Consider the following 14,120-nt stretch of genomic DNA (forward strand, 5'->3'; position numbering starts at 1 on the left):
GAAACCCACAACCAGGAACTACAAGCTCACTCTCAACAGATCATGGAGCTGTATACTCTCTTAGACGACTTAGAAAACCGCCATCGCAGAAATAACCTGCGAATTAGAGGGCTCCCTGAAGAAGTCGAACCTTCCAACTTAGAATCATGGGCCCAAACTTTCTTTAACAGTATACTAAAAAGGATGGAGGACTCTATCTTGGAAATCGACAGAATCCACAGGTCCCTAGGCCCAAAATCAACCGACCCCAGCGACCCAGGGACGTGGTCTGCAGAATACATTTTTACAAGGACAAGGACAAGGACTTAATAATGCAAAAAGTACGTCACTTAAAAAACCTAACATTCAAAGGCTCCAAGATCCAGATCCTGCCAGATCTCTCACAACGTACTTTACAACTACGTAGAGCCTTGAGACCGCTACTATCACTATTGTAGAAAAAAGAGATCCGCTACAGATGGGGATATCCGTTTCAGCTCCACGCATCCAAGAATGGCAAGACGGTGACCTTCAGAGGACTGGGCGACCTTCCAAATTTCCTGGGCTCCCTAGAACTCCCACAGGTGCAACTACCAGATTGGCCGACCCCGGGCCCCTCTCCAGTACTGCCACCACAAAACCCCTGGCAGACGGTAACGAAGAGATCCAGACGACGACGCAGAGTCCCTCACCAAAGAGAGAGAAGCGGTGACAGAAGCGAAACAGGAGAATGAGCTTGATAAAAGACATCTGTTATATTCTCCCCTCTGTTTCGATTCTAAACACCTCTCTCCTCTGATACTTTCCCCCTTTTTCTCCCCCCTAGACATGAAAGACCATCAATCTGGCCCATGGGGGGAAACTAGACTCAGGCCGGGTCTGGAAATCACCACAGGCAACACGAGCAGTTGTATAGAGCAACTGGATATTAAAATCCGACGGGTGACCGGGGAGCGGGAGGAAGCTTACTTCCCTCGAGCCTCCACCCTCCCACTTAGGGCTTACAGCTAACCTAAGCTGTTGATTTCTGCCAGTCTCAGGCAGACCTTTAGCACTCGGGGGTCGCTAGGGACCCCCCAGATTCTGCACTTGTTGTTCTATATTAGTTTGGTTTCCCTTAAGGAAACGATGTTATATTTTGTCTGTTACCAGTGTACGTCTTTCCCCCGTGTGTTTTCACTCTCCCCACCCACCCCTCTATCGCCCAACCTAGGGAGGAGCAAAAGGCCTCCAACCCCCCGCTTCTCAAAACTTAAATGGCGAGATTAACATTTTGCACCTATAATACTAAGGGCTTAAATAACCCCCAGAAAAGAAGACAAGTCCTATACCACCTGCATAAAAAAAGGTAATGGTGGCGATGCTTCAGGAAACCCACTTTAAAGCGGGATGCTTGCCGAACTGCTCCACCCAGTACTTCCCGACTTGGGTCCATGGCCCGGATCCTCTGAGAAAGGCAGTGGAGGTTTCCATAGCTCTACATAGAACTTTACAGAACCAGCATATCGACTCTCTAATAGACCCGGATGGTAGATACGTATTTCTTAAACTTGAAGTAGTAGGCGTTGTGATTACCTTTGCTAACGTGTATCTCCCTAACCAGAACCAAGTCTCCTATGCAACAAGAATGTTGAACACCCTGGCCGCCTTCGCAGAAGGATCAAAAATTATTCTGGGAGGGGACCTCAACCTGACCATGGACCCCAGCCTGGACTCCTCGTCAGGTAAGTCCTCCGTCTCCCAAACGGTAACCCGAGCACTCAGGAAAAAACTAGATACCCTACACCTGATAGACCTTTGGAGAATCCTACACCCAGAGACACGAGATTATACATTTCACTCAGCAACACATAACTCCTACAGTAGGATCGACCACCTCTTGATCTCCCACGGCCTACTAGACGGGACACCCACTTTTTCCCACGGTGACTTCTTGTGGTCAGACCACGCTCCAGTTTTTGGAGGTCTGGAGAACTGTGGAACAGCCTCAAGCGGTTATTCGTGGAGACTTAACGACAATCTCCTTAGGGACCCCACGTGCATAGCAGAAATCAGAAAAACAATAGAAGACTTTAAGGCGATCCACGCTACAGATCAGACCCTGGCCCCGGTAAAATGGGAAGCACTCAAATGTGTACTGAGGGGCATACTGATCTCGCAGGGAGCTAGAATCAAGAAAGAGAGATCAGCGACTCTCCGGAATCTCTTGGCCACTCTGAGACTCAAAGAATCAGCCAACAAACGCCAACAAAATGACGTTTTGCGCGTGGAAATATCCGCCACCCGCCAGCGGATCCTTGAGATCCTGGACCAACGTTCATTGCACTCAGAGATAAAAAGGGTTCCTTCGAATATGGTGACAAATGCTACAGCCACCTGCCTAGGACACTACACCCCAGGACACTGCTTACATATATCCCCAAAATCCAAACCAACAGAGGTCAAATAGTACATAGTACCACGGACATCCGAAAGGAATTTAAAACCTTCTACAATAAACTATACAATATCAAAACTGACTCTCTAACACCCCCACTGAGCCATAAAAATGAGATAGAGGCCTACCTGACAGATCACGCCCCCAGGTGCCTGACTCCTACGGAAATCGAGGACCTAGAATTAGACTTCGCCCCCCAGGAACTGGCAGACATAATCCAAAATCTGAAAGTAAAGACGAGCCCGGGCCCGGACGGGTATACAGCCAGATTTTACAAACTCTTCGCTGAGGAGCTTTTTCCTATGGCATTAGAGGCATTTAACATGATAAATAGAAGCTGCCCCTTCCCACAACAGGCTCTCCAGGCCCACATATCAGTCATACTCAAACCGGACAAGGATCCCTCGGCCTGCGGGAGCTACAGACCAATTTCACTAATAGATGGTGACATTAAAATGTTCGCCAAATTGATAACTAACAGACTGCAAAGTGTCATCCCGCAGCTGATCCATCTGGAACAGGTTGGCTTCGTCCCAGGCAGAGAGGCAAGGGACAACACTATCAAAACGATGTCCCTAATAGCCAGGGCCAAATAATCCAAGACCCCTTTATGCCTCCTGTCAATTGATGCCGAGAAGGCTTTTGATAGGGTGAATTGGACCTTCCTCTCTGCCATGCTGGGAAAAATTGGAATGGGCCCACGGATGCTCCAGAGGATCATGGCGCTATATCACGACCCCACAGCTACAATCAGGGTGAACGGCGTACTGTCAGAACCCTTTAAAGTGAGCAACGGGACGAGACAGGGGTGTCCGCTTTCACCCTTCCTGTACATACTGACAATGGAAACCATGGCAAACGCAATTAGGAGAAACAACTCAATTAAAGGCCTAATGATAGGCTCAGAGGAGCACAAAATGTCACTTTTCGCAGATGACTTGTTACTTTACCTATCTAACCCCCTGGTGGGCATGCCTGTACTATTGAGGGAATTTGAAAGGTTCGGGAGGGTCAACAACTACAAAATCAACGCCCAGAAGTCGCAGGTCCTAAATGTCTCCCTCCCACAGGCCGAGGTCTCCCATCTAGAGTCGGTACTCCCCTTTCGCTGGGTTAACTCGCACATCAAATACTTAGGAGCCCGTATCCCAACAGACCCCGCACAGGCTTTCAAACTAAACTACACACCCTTTGTCGAAAAACTAGAAAGAGACCTCAACAGATGGAACCCTCTATATCTATCCTGGAACGGGCAAGTGAACGCAATAAAAATGGTCGTACTACCCAGATTCCTCTATATATGTCAAACAATCTCGATTAGACTTCCAGGCTCCTACCTTAAAAAAATTAGGTCCCTAATCACGGACTTTGTCAGGAGAGGACGCAAGCCTCGCCTACGTTTCTCCTTGCTGACAAGGGAAAAAGAGAGGGGAGGCCTAGGTCTCCCGGACTTCTCCCTCTACTATAAGGCCAACATCGTGATGTGCGCCCTAGACATACTGAAAAACAGGAGCTCTAGACTCTGGGTGCAAATAGAGCACTCGGGCGACATAGACGGCCTAGATGGAGCCTTCTGGATCCCACCAAAGGGAATTAGTTCTATCCCTAACATCTCCCCCTTCTGCCTCCAATTAATCAAAACATGGGCAAGCTTCGCGCCCAATTATGGTCTGGTCAACATCCCAGGACCACTAACTCCGTTCATAGCGAACCCCTTATTTGAAACTGCGCTACTACATCAGAAAATTCTATCGCTCCTAGTCTCACTGATTCCCGGACTAAGAGATGTAGTGTCTCAGTCAGGGCTAAAACCCATGACAGAAATTCTAGGACAGAATTCTCCACAACCAGGATCTTGGCTCCAATACCTCCAACTAAGGGGTTTTGTGAGCTCGTTGACACCTAAGGAAAATTTAACAGCCCCACTTACGGCGTTCGAACAACTATACCTATCACACACGAACCATAGACACATGATCTCCAGGTTGTACAAGATGTTGCTGTCTCCGGAGGTGGAGAACGAAATCCCGAGATACAGAGAGGCCCAGGAACAAGAACAGGGCGGTGGTCTTTCGGAGGAAGACTGGTCTAAGATCTGGACACTAACCCATAAACCTTTCTCAGCAGGCAAAGTCCAAGACCTTAATTACAAAATATTATCACGATGGTACAGAACCCCTGAGCAGCTCCAGAGGATTTTCCATGAAACCTCACCCTTATGCTGGAGATGTAGTGAAAGTAGAGGCACAATGACCCACATATGGTGGGAATGCCGACCAGTAGCTTCCCTCTGGAAGGACATAAAATTCAACCGAATCAACCATACAAGGGTGACCTTGTCGCCAAAACTGGCTCTGCTTTCACTCTTCCCAGGATCAGTGAAGGAGGCCAAAAGAGGCCTACTAAGATTCTTCCTAATAGCAATGAGGAGACTCATCCCGAGGTTCTGGCGCTCCCCACGCGCTCCCACCAGGGTAATGTGGATAGAGGAGCTCCACACCCTCATGAGATATGACGAGCTGGGAGCAGAGGACCCTAAGACCTGGGAGACCACCTACAAGACGTGGCAGCCGTGGGTAGCGTTTAGGGACTCGGACAACCTCAAGAGGTGGGTTGAACAGGGCCAAACCTGAGAGGTATAGAACAATAATAGACAGGGAGGATTCAGCAGAGAGACAACCCCCCGAGATTCCGCTGATGGACCATGACCCTCAGACTGTGGCGATTCTCCCCCCCCCATTTCCTCCCCCCTCTTTCCTCGTGTTACCAAATAGATTAAAGGGGTTGTCCCGCGAAACAAAGTTGGGGTATACACTTCTGTATGGCCATATTAATGCACTTTGTAATGTACATTGTGCATTAATTATGAGCCATACAGAAGTTATTCACTTACCTGTTCCGTTGCTAGCGTCCTCGTCTCCATGGTGCCGTCTAATCTTCAGCGTCTAATCGCCCGATTAGACGCGCTTGCGCAGTCCGGTCTTCTCCCGTCTGAATGGGGCCGCTCGTGCCAGAGAGCTGCTCCTCGTAGCTCCGCCCCGTCACGTGTGCCGATTCCAGCCAATCAGGAGGCTGGAATCGGCAATGGACCGCACAGAAGACCTGCGGTCCACCGAGGGTGAAGATCCCGGCGGCCATCTTCGCAAGGTAAGTAAGAAGTCACCGGAGCGCGGGGATTCGGGTAAGTACTATCCGTTTTTTTTTTTTTTAAACCCCTGCATCGGGTTTGTCTCGCGCCGAACGGGGGGGCTATTGAAAAAAAAAAAACCCGTTTCGGCGCGGGACAACCCCTTTAAGCTCTGTCGATTTGAAGGGGAAACCATAATCATTGACCTAGCCATAGGCAAAGGAGAATTTACTACTCATAGCTCCCACTCCGGGAGGATATGAAGAGGTAGAGGAAAAGAGTATAAGCACGGGAGGCTCGCGAGACCCCTGCTAGTTGCCCATAATCGCTCTGCATACTGAAGAGGGGACCTCCAAACGCGGATGACTGAGTGTCACTCCCTTCTGCCCTGCTGGTTCATAGCGAGAACCCCCTCCTCCCCTCCTCCTCTATTGTTTACCCCCTTCTCCCCCCTTTCTTTATGTATCTTAATTCGTTAAATATACATTGTTCAAATCTCGAGATCCTATGACAGTTTCGAAAAAACCAATCTCTTGTCAGCCAAGTGATATGTACAATAAAATTTATTTGAACCAACAGTGCGGATCGGTGCTCTCATCGATACTAGTTGTTGCAGCCGGAGGCAGGCAGTCACAGCCGACACCCGCTGCGGAATGGGACAAGCTCACTTCTGATCCCACACCATCCACAGTATGTAAATTTAGGTCCTGTTGCATTAAGGGGTTAAAACACTCGAGTTATGCAGCAACTTTATATACAATACTTAAGCGAAATTAAAAATGTACAACATTTGTGGTGGTCGACGTACAGTGCACATTTATGCCGGCTGCATACACTTACAAACATGTCTTTGTATCCTGCTCCTTCCTTTTTGTTCCTTTGAAGAACATTGTAACAGATGGAACATGAATTCTGTACAAGTGTAAATCATGTCTGCAAACATAATTGCAGCAGCTCTGCACACTTTTTGGGGATTCCAGGCTGGAGACGCTAAAACCTGGTACGGTATCACACAAATGTTTCATATCAGGCTTGGCTTATCCCTCCTGTCAGTCAGGAATGCTCTACTCATCCATAACATTCCACAGACTCAGCTTTCCTTAAAAGTAGGTGTCACAATGCATCAATCCACACACAACATTAAGATAAACCGTAGAAGAGCACCTTACTTTCAAGCAGCATGCAATCAGGTTCAAAGACTGAGAGAATGCATGTAAATGGTTTGCGTGCCCCATATATATATATATATAAACTGCGCCGCTCTATTGTATGGATCTACAGAAAAGCATCAAACATACATAATGCTGCACTATAGCGACATACAAACAGTTCAAGGGGTATTCCCATCTCTCTGCTTTTCATAGCTGGGATGGGAAACTGCCGCCATGGGTACTGGCCAACCACACAGAGCCTATGGACAGAGCTGCGCGTTTCGCCCAGTGCTGTTTCTGTAGCTTTCATTGAAGTGAATTGAGTGTAGCATAGTGCTCTCTCCTCTGGTCAACAGAAGACCCCCTATTAACTCAAACTTTCCTATCTGTATGACAGTGAAATTATTTTCAAAACTGGACAATCCTTTTAGGAAGTGAGAACAATACAAATAATGTAAGAAGGGGCATTACTAATTGTAGTCACACCTGGTTCTAGTGGCCTTAACAGATCTGCTACATACAGTAGGAGGAGGACAGCAATACCATTAATGGTGTGAAACATTTGGGGGGCCCTGCTACAGATTTCTATCTTGGGTAGGTTCACATTGCATCTGGACACTACGGAACTGATGTACTAAAGACCAGGGGTCCAAATGAATCAAATTGAGCGCATCTTTGAATTGTCGCAGTAAATAAAGGCAGTCAGCTGGAAAGCTTGACCTTCTTTCACTGAACGACTATCACTTTCGGAGCAATAAGGCATTGGGATGACTGCCAAGTTATTATGTACCTAGCAGTCGTCGCTTGTAAAGCAACCCTTATGAATGTTAGTTTCTAGCACAAAGGCCAGCTTACAGCTGATTTGTGGAAGTCCCAGGTGGCAAACCCTCTCCAATCTACTATTGCTTGCCTATCCTAAGGATAGGTCATCAATAATTTCCAACTGGAAAACCCCTTTAATACAGTTATATTAAGCCCTTAGGTTTACGGTTTGTATGAGGAGAGCCAATCCCACTCCATTGTGGCCGGCTGTTTCTTACAGCTGATATCCACTCGCAACAGCTGCTTCCTGGTGATCGTGGCTGTTAACCCTTTAAATGTCCTGATCAGAGTTTGGGGGGCCCAAATAGCCTCCTATAAGGAGATTGCAGGGTGCCATTCGGTTCCATAGCAGCCGGGGGTCTTTTGAAAGCCCCTAGGGTTGCTATTGCAGATTGTCTATCAAGCCATCCTGCAGCATGGCTCAATAGACTGCCTGTCAGATCTCGGTATAATGTCATACTTTGGTATTACATCATACTGCTGGAGCGACAAACCATCACAAGTTCTGGTCCCCTATGGGGGTTAAAAAAATTGTAGAAATCAGTTTTAAAAAGTTTTATTAATTATTTTTTTTAAAATGGTAATAAAAGTTTACCCCCCACCCACCCTTCCACCCTTTTCCCAGGTTGTGGCTGTCAGAAGATGGCGGCAGAAAGTAATTTTCTTTTTTCCAAAGATATTCTATTTTTAAAAGTAGTACAGCAGAAGAAAACTATATACATTTGGTATCGTAGTAATCATACTGACCCATAGAATAAAGTCATCATGTAATTTTTGCTGCACTGTGTACACCGTAGAAACAAGACCCACCAAAATTGGCAGAGTTGCGCTTTTTCCAATTTACTCCACTGGGATTTTTAAAAACTTTTTCAGTACATTATATGATATGCTATACAGTACCATTAGAAAATACAACTCATCCCGCAAAAAACAAGCCCTCCGACATCTATGTTAGGCCTTGGTCACACGGGCGTTTTTTCCCGCGATTTGCGGATCGCATGACGGATGTGCATCCGCAAATCGCGTGACCGGGGCCGAAAAATCACCTGAAAAAACTGCTCCTAGCCGCGTTTCAATAGAAACGGGCCGGAGCAGTGCAGCGCTGTGCAGCGCATTGAATTCAATGGAGCCGGCAATACAGCCGGCTCCATTGAAAGCAATGGGCTGCAGGCGATCTCACAATGAATTTTTGAGAAGGGCTTAAAAATATAAGCGTTTCCCTGAAATTCATCCAGAAATGTGTAAAAACAAAAAATATATATATACTCATCTGGTCCCGGCAGACGGAGTTCAGCCGCGGCCGGCCGGCAGTTCTCCTGAACTGCTGTGAGTAGTATTCAGCAGCCGGGGCTTTAAAATCCCCGCCTGCTGAATGAGCTGCCTCTGATTGGTCACAGCCATGACCAATCAGAGGCAGCTCTCACTCACCCATTCATGAATTCATGAATGGGTGAGTGAGTGCTGCCTCTGATTGGCTCAGCGCAGGGACCAATCAGGGGCAGCTCTCAGCTGTCATTCAGCGCTGCGCTGAGCCAATCAGAGGCAGCACTCACTCACCCATTCATGAATTTATGAATGGCTGAGTGAGAGCTGCCTCTGATTGGTCATGGCTGTGACCAATCAGAGGCAGCTCATTCAGCAGGCGGGGATTTTAAAGCTCTGGCTGCTGAATACTACTCACAGCAGTTCAGGAGAACTGCCGGCCGGCCGCGGCTGAACTCCGTCTGCCGGGACCAGGTGAGTATATATATTTTTTTACACATTTCTGGATGAAAATTTATCCTGCGACCGCCGGCAGCCCATTGCTTTCAATGGAGCCGGCTGTATTGCCAGCTCCATTGAATTCAATGGGCAAACATCATTCTTCTCTGCCACAGCTGTTACAGCTGTGGCAGAGGAGAATGATTTGTCTACTATATGTTCTCAATGGGGTCGGCGCTGCTGCCGCCGGCCCCATTGAGAGCATATAGAGAAGAGAACAGGAATCGCAGATCGCAGATAGGTGCGATCTGCGATTTCTGTCCTATAATTTATCGGACGAGCGCATAAAAAGCGCTCATGTGTCCGATACCATTGCAAAGCAATGGTTCTCTAAGATCGCAGATCGCATGCGCAGGCGCAGGTCGCACGGAAAATCGCCCGTGTGACCGAGGCCTTAATGTACAAATAAGAATTATGATTTTTTTTTTTTAAATTAGGGAGGAAAAAACAAAAATGAAATAAGGAAAGGGCCGCGTCCTTAAGCGGTTAAGAAATGAGTCTGTACAGAGATGAGCGAGTATACTTGCTAAGGCACATTAGTCGAGCGAGTAGTGGCTTAGCCGAGTATCTCCCCGCTCGTCTCTAAAGATTCAGGGGCCGGCGCGGGTGAGCGGTGAGTTGCGGCGGGGAGCGGCGGGGAGTAGGGGGGAGTGAGGGAGAGAGAGATCTCCCCTCCGTTCCTCCCCGCCCCCCCCCCCTGCTGCTCCCTGCCCCCCGCCGGCCCCCGAATCTTTAGAGACGAGTGGGGAGATACTCGGCTAAGGCACTACTCGCTCGAGTAATGTGCCTTAGCGAGTATACTCGCTCATCTCTAAATGCAATCCTAAAGGGATTTGGTGATAAAAGGTGACTTTAAACCTCACTGAAAATGAAAAACAAATTCTCTATTTTCCCACTTTCACACAAATTGCGGCAATGGTCTGCTTTAGCAGTAAGCACTGCCATGGCGTCTGCGTGGGGTTCACAGGATCCTAAATAATTGACTGTGCATTGGTCAAGTGCTGCTTGTCATTCCACAAAGTCTTTATCATCAGTCTCATAAAGATAACAGCAAATAGTACAATGGATTGCACTTTAGCACCTGCTTTTAGAAGACACTAATCTCTCCAAAGTCCGTGGGCCGGCTGTTTCTCCACAGTTTCCCGGAATGATATCCTAAATATTTTAGTTGTTTACTTTTCCAAAAGAAGGAATTTCCTCTTTGCTGAAACCCACCAGATCCAAACTTCAAGCCTGTATGTAACTCAGAGAGCGGAATATATATTATTTATGTTGCATTTATGCCGCTAATTATTTATATACGCAACTAATGATTATTTATTATTATCTCTTTTTATTATTTATTTATCTCTTATTGCTTATTTAGCACCCACATATTGCAATTAGTCACTGTCCCCAGTAATGCTGATGCTCATATTGTGGGAGGACCATTATTTTGTTCATAATATAAGGGGGGTACGGTACTGTTATTTTAGCTGTTCGTGTTGTTATGTGGTATTTGTACTGTAACTTTAAGGCCTTATGTCCACGGGGAAAATCAGGCCCGCTGCGGATATGTAACGCGGATTTCTGCTGCGGATGCAGTGCGGATCAGCTTAAAATTGTATTTTATTGCATACTTGTGACCTGCGGATGCGTTTTTTTTCACACGCGTATGTACACGGATGCAATTTTTATGCTGGAGCTGTTTTGCCCACTTTACCCCACCTTCTAGTACTTTCCCCACCTCCCAGCCTTGAAATCCACAGCGGATGTCCCGCGCCTATTTAATTCACATTTAAGATCCGCAGCGGATCTCCCGCAACCATAGAGATCAATGGGGGCCATTCGGAGAGTGATTCGCACTTAAATGGAGCATGTCGCATTTTTTTTCCTGCACATTAAATTTTTAAATCACTTTAAAATACCATCCACGGCTATTTATCTACCCGCGGGGGGTCAATGCATTCCTATGGGGAACTTTACATGCGGATCACGCACACGGGTGATCCGCTGCAGATATTAAAATTTATTTTCCCTGTGGACATGAGGCCTAAGGGTGAGGAGAGACCAGCAGAGTTGCTCTGAGTGGGAATAGACCAGAAGAGGTGGTTGGAGCAACTATGCTGCAAAGTGGGGAGTGAGGATACTTCCCTGTTGTGAGTGGTGTAGGAATCGCCCTACGGGAGTGAGCTCCTCAGTGGTGGAGATTTCAAGGGAACTAAGGGCCCTTTTACACAGAACGATTGGAGTCAGGAAGAATTCCCCTTAAATCGGGAACATTGGCTTCTAGAGATGAGCGAGCGTACTCGGCCACACCCCTTTTTCGCCCGAGTACCGCGATTTTCGAATACTTCCGTACTCGGGCGAAAAGATTCGGGGGGCGCCGTGGGTGAGTGGGGGGTTGCAGAGGGGAGTGGGGGGGAGAGGGAGAGAGAGAGGGCTCCCCCCTGTTCCCCGCTGCTACCCCCCGCGCCGCCACGCCTCCCCCCGCCCCCCGGCGCCCCCCGAATCTTTTCACCCGAGTACTGAAGTACTCGAAAATCGCGGTGCTCGATCGAGTAATTACTCGAAACGAGTACGTTCGCTCATCTCTAGCTTCTACCACATTGGAGGGTTTTTTTGCCTTCCTTTGGATCAACATTGGGGATAATAGGCTGAGGTGGATGGACGTGTCTTTTTGTGGCCTTATATACTATGTTACTATGATCAAAAAAAAAAATCACTGGATTGTGCAAATTTGAAATAATCGTTCAGTAAAATGCGGCCAGTGATTGAGCAAAAAAAGATAATTAGTTCGCTAATCATTCATTTTATGAAGACATAAAAATTACTGTTCGCTTGTAACATGTAAATGGTGATCATTCAGTCGTTCATTGGCACAGTGAATGTGGATGAATGAATAATCAGCGAACAAAATGTCAGTGATTTATCTGCCTGTATAAACTGCCCACACGTGCGATTGAGTTCATTGTTCACTTGTGGGAATGATTAATTGCTCCATGTAAAAGGAACCTAAGGGCAATTGCGTGTAACTCAGCGCCCCGTATTCACCTTATGAACAAGTCTTCTTGCATGCATATCGGCATATCTTACAATACTTTTGTGCCCACAGGGTGTATTCACTTGCGTGTATCAGACGAACACAGCCCGATTTTAAATAGCTATTAATAAGTTCCCGAAGTGCTCTTTTTCCTGCGGAATTGCGCAGCGTATTGTGCGTCCCATTGTGCATTATACATGCATTTGCACACACACCATAGACTTCTAAGGGGATCTTTGGTGCACAAATGCACACAAAAATAGAGCATGTGTACCAACTCAGAGGAACTCTTGGCTCCTCTTGAGCGTTCTCAAGAGAGGAGGCAGCTTGGTGAAGCTTTGGGTTCGGAGGCTAGAATAGACCATTGATGTGATCAATTCGACAGGCTTGAATAGACTTCTTTGGAGAATCTTTATACCTCTTCTCTGGTGCCCTCTCTTATGGTGACCAGATCTGAGCTCGGTATACAACACTGTCTTGGGAAGATGGTTATTCAAACATGCCCTGCCTAGCGTAATTCCCTCTTCAACAACATGACTTAGATACTGGTAATTTTTTGCTAAAAGACTTCAATGTTGGTAGTGAAGTCATACCATTAAATGTTAAGAATGGTTTGTAAGCAGCGTTGATGGAGCTGGTCAAGGAGTCATAGATGGTGACAATAGATGACCCATGACTCGGAGCCATATAAAAGGATTGTCAATATAACAGCTCTATACACACTGGTCTTTGAGCATTTCTTTATATGTTTGTTGCATCGTACTCTTTTATATAGTCTGCCAATGCTTGCTGGTTTTTGTCAATCTAATGTCAATCATTTTATCAATCTTCATACCTGAGAAGATGATACCCCCCCTCCCAATATAGCTGAACTAACGGCCCCAGGAGTAAATAAAAAAAGTACAACTTTCATGCCTCTGCCTTTACCGTAATATAAGGAATAGACCCCTTATTGTTGAGCATGGGGGGTGATTACTAGTAGTTACCTTGAGTTTAATAAGACAATGCTGTGCACTTTTATAAGAGATACCCTTGTCTCTTACTGCACTATGCCATTAACATCATGTGCAGGGTTTTCTACAAAATAACATGTCATTATTATTTATACACAATAACTAAGCCAATGTACAGGCTTCATAGTGATTAAAGGGAACAAAGACCTCCCACCGCATACCACAGGCACCAGTGTCTCAGCATAGGTGGGAGAGGGAAAGAAGCCAAAGACATCTTTCTACAGAGTTCCTTTCTTAGCCCTACGAATCTACAGGAGAAAAAGAAACTTCATCAGGCTTTAGAGGTATGAAAACGGTATGGCTAGTGTTGTAATTGTGTTTCAGAAAGTTATGCCTCGTTGTATAGACAGGAATGATTGTATACATTTACCTATATATCTTCATATGTATATTTACAGGTTAATATGTACAATGAATGCATTGATATGTATGGCCTGCTGCATCTTTTCATATTCACAGCTTGTGTAATATATATATATATATATATATATATATATATATATATATATATATATATATATATATATGTCCTTCTAATTCTTGGATAATGCTGAAGAATAATTGTTATTCTTAGAACCTCAATGGACATTTGTATAACAATCACATTCTAATGACAGCACCCGCTCGCTATACAGAGATCAGCGCCACACACGCTGCGCATTTCTTCTTGCAGAAATAGTCTGTGACAGATTGCGTTTGTAGGAGTTCTAATTCAAGTGTCAGCCAATGATTGACTTACTTGTAGTGCTTACTTCTATCTGTTCTTTTTTTCCTTTCTTTCTTTCTCTATCTTTTGATTATTTTCTTT

The 14,120-nt window shown here is 46.1% G+C and overlaps 1 protein-coding gene across 2 annotated transcripts in view; it reads left to right on the forward strand.

Moving 5' to 3' along the window:
- Positions 1-1,626: 1,626 nt before the first annotated feature.
- LOC136619751 (leucine-rich repeat neuronal protein 4-like) overlaps positions 1,627-14,120 on the forward strand; it is a 35,137-nt gene continuing 22,643 nt past the window's right edge. Inside the window, exon 1 of one of the 2 annotated variants that reach the window (XM_066594515.1) lies at positions 1,627-1,703. The gene's annotated coding sequence lies outside the window, so the exon portion shown is untranslated. Of the gene's footprint in view, positions 1,704-13,515; positions 13,597-14,120 lie in introns of those variants that run through there. The other variant, XM_066594516.1, reaches the window with a different exon arrangement.

This window comes from Eleutherodactylus coqui, chromosome 3 (genome assembly GCF_035609145.1).
Source record: "Eleutherodactylus coqui strain aEleCoq1 chromosome 3, aEleCoq1.hap1, whole genome shotgun sequence".
NCBI classification, from domain to species: Eukaryota; Metazoa; Chordata; class Amphibia; order Anura; family Eleutherodactylidae; genus Eleutherodactylus; species Eleutherodactylus coqui.